We start from the raw sequence: 2940 nt of genomic DNA, 5'->3' as shown, positions 1-2940 counted from the left end.
GCCGTGGTCATCTGCGCCCTTGTCTGTTTCGAGTCCGCCCAACAGCATAGGTGGCTGCGTTGAAGGGAAACTTGTCGGTGGCAGCACTGCCAGGAACCTGCTAGGGATCCGTCCCCAAAGCACTCACGGCCAGTGGTTAGCCCCGATAAGACTCCGGCATGCGTAGAGTGGGCAAATTATACAAAAACCAAACATAGAGTAAAACGGAGGGATAGCATAAGTTATTCCAACTACTTAAGAGTATTATTACATCCCCGAAAGTAGTGAGACCTAACATAAGGCCAAAATGTGTCTTTTGTTTGGCAGCGCTACTGCGGATGGAATGAAGGAGTTCAATCCCGGTGTCCTCCTTGGACCAGGGGCACCCGAAGAACCTTGTCGGCCAGAGGCCCGACAACTTGTGCGATGGCAGAAGTGTCCCTCCTGGCCGGTAGCTTCTTGAAGGCGTCGGAGGGATCGATGTCAGGGTGACGCTGTGCAAAGTTGACGAGGATGGTGACGATAGCGTCCCAAGAAAACTTCCGGGACTCTCTGGCGAAGCAGGCAGAATTGTCATCTTCATATGTCTTCAATCCATCGATAAGGCCCTCAAAGAAGTGTGTCAACTTGATGCTCGGGGCCTCATGCTCGTTGACGGAGAAGGTCTAGCTCTTCATGTTCATCTTGACGATCTAGGAGGAGATGTGTTCGGCTATGTTGACCAGGCTCTTTGACAAGAGGTCGTACAGATCAACCTGGTCCTTAAGCTTGAGCTCTTCATCCTTCCGGAGAGTCCCTGCAGTATTAAGTTCTTCTGTCAAGACCCTCTCTCGATCCTTGGCTAGCTCGAGATTTTTCTCTAGAGTGGCGAGTTTGGTGTTCAGGTCCTCAATGGTACTAGTGGCAGTAGTCAGTTCCTGGTCCTTGGATGCAAGATGTGATTGCAGCCCCTCTAGCATGGTGGCTGCCTTCCGCACTTCTTCCCGAAGGGCCTCAGTCTCCTTTTTGCTCCCGGCAAGCTCTTCCACCAACCTTCCCACTCGGGTTTCGAACTCTGTCCTAGCTTTGGAAGCTGTGGCAAGGTTATCGGCGACCTCCTTGAGTTTGGTTGCCGCGTCCTGGGTCTGCGCATCGATGGTTTTATGTATGGCCGTCCTCCACATCCTTGGTCCGCTGCTGAACAAGGTTTTCCACCTCATCGTCCTTGCTGCGAAGAGTGTCAGCCATGGCCTACTCACGAGCGGCAAGATCTTTGGCTTTCGCGTTCAGCTACACTTCACGCTCCGTCAGCTTGTTGTCACGAGTTCTTGCTCTCTCTGCAGCAGCAGCAGCCATTTTCTCCTCCTGATCCGTGGGTTCGCGGGATCAATTGTTGTTCCAAGTGCGCAACTCTTACGCCTTCTCCTCCAATTGTTGGGTGGCCACGTCCTAGGCCCTATGTTCTCCTTGAACTGCCTGCCACCTCTGGCCATACCTCTCTTGCACATCTTTGAGCCCGGCATCCACCGTCTCCAGGAAAGCCAAGTCCTTGGAACATTCGACGGAATCACCTGATTTGTTAGCCCTTTGGTCAAGGGAGCCAGTATACGACTAATCTCCTCATCGAAATTCACCCCAGTCAGGGTTGGTGGGCTGGGGACTGCCGGATCTGGATGGGCAACGATTAACACCAAGCTACTTGGAGAGGGTTGTGTCGCTATGACAAGCAGAGGCACCCTCAAGTTTGATGCATCTGATCGGAGGGGCACCTTATCCTCAGCTGCTTCCAGAGCCTCGTTTCTTCAGCCGGGAGGATTGCTGGTTTCTTCCGCCGCTTCTTGGATATTCCCGGGAGCCTCGTTGCGCCCTTCATCGGCAGCAATCTTGACGGCTTCGATGGCAGCATCCTTCCCAATATTGGCCACCTCTTCTGGAAGTTCTCCCTCTTGGAGTGGAGAACCTACGCACGAAGAAAATAATAGAGGAAAAATGATAATCAGGAACTCAAATCAAAGGCCACAACGATGAATTCTGAAGGAAAGATGGTTCAGGAAGCAATTGGCTTACCCACTGGCTATTGCGGGGAAGAGACTTCTCCTTCTCGGGCATCATTTACTACCGGTGGGGGGTCAATGGCTGCCCCTTCAATGGGGTGGCTTCAAAGCGAACTGACCCCGCAGTAGAAGCCCTTGTCGGAGAGTCTTTCCTTGGACATTGATCAAGGGAGGCACCAGAGGAACTGCCCCTCCTTGGTGGACTTCTTCCTGGCGATCTCCTTCCATTTCCTTGTCGGGAGACGGAGGAGAAACATCAACGTTCCCGCCAGTGATTGAGGTTTGTCCCATGCCCTCGCGAGGGGGGCTGGCCGGGGGCTGTGCGTGGAGGCATCCATGGTGTTCCTCGCCGGGCCGACGCCCAATGAAGAGCCCAACCCTGCCACTGTCGACTTGCCCCATTTGGCCCGGTACGCAAGGGTCTCTTCATCCCTGTCAATACCAGCCGCACAAGATTAATTGAGAATCAACGACAAGGCAAAGAGCAATCAAAGATACGAGAAGCAAAGATCTTCCTTACTCCAGGTCGTCGAGCATGGCTTCCATCTCGTACACCAGGGGGCGGGGTAATTCCCTGGCTCTCTTGAGCGGTAGTGGGGTCCTGCTAGTTGTCGGGACCAGACTTGACGTTGGCGTGGGATCGACACCTTTAACAACCCGTTGCTAGGAAGGCGATGTCGGGGCTCGGGAGAGGCGGGTTGAATGGCGGCGTACCGAATCCTCTTTATTGCCTCTGGCGGCCGTATTCTTCAGCTTAGGACCAGCCCATGAGGACGAGGGAACACCGGCTCTCGGTTTCCTCTCTTACAAAGGTGGCGTCGTTGCTCAGGAGCCTGAGGGCCCACCTCAAGTCCTTCCTCTTCCTCGGGCGCTTCGGCCTCCTGACCCGGCACCCTCTACCCCTACAGCCGCGGCCCCTACCGCGTCA

At 54.4% G+C, this 2940-nt stretch overlaps 1 long non-coding RNA gene across 1 annotated transcript; it reads right to left on the bottom strand.

Moving 5' to 3' along the window:
- Positions 1-212: 212 nt before the first annotated feature.
- On the bottom strand, positions 213-2625 carry LOC120969705 (uncharacterized). The gene is made up of 3 exons (XR_005764060.3): positions 2533-2625; positions 2026-2444; positions 213-1918 (listed from the first exon to the last, which is right to left on the bottom strand). It is a non-coding gene; the product is annotated as an uncharacterized lncRNA (long non-coding RNA).
- Between the last annotated feature and the right edge of the window lie 315 nt (positions 2626-2940).

This window comes from Aegilops tauschii, chromosome 7 (assembly GCF_002575655.3).
Source record: "Aegilops tauschii subsp. strangulata cultivar AL8/78 chromosome 7, Aet v6.0, whole genome shotgun sequence".
NCBI lineage: Eukaryota > Viridiplantae > Streptophyta > Magnoliopsida > Poales > Poaceae > Aegilops > Aegilops tauschii.
The sequence above is the reverse complement of the archived record's forward strand: the minus strand, read 5'-3'. Positions and strand labels throughout refer to the sequence as shown.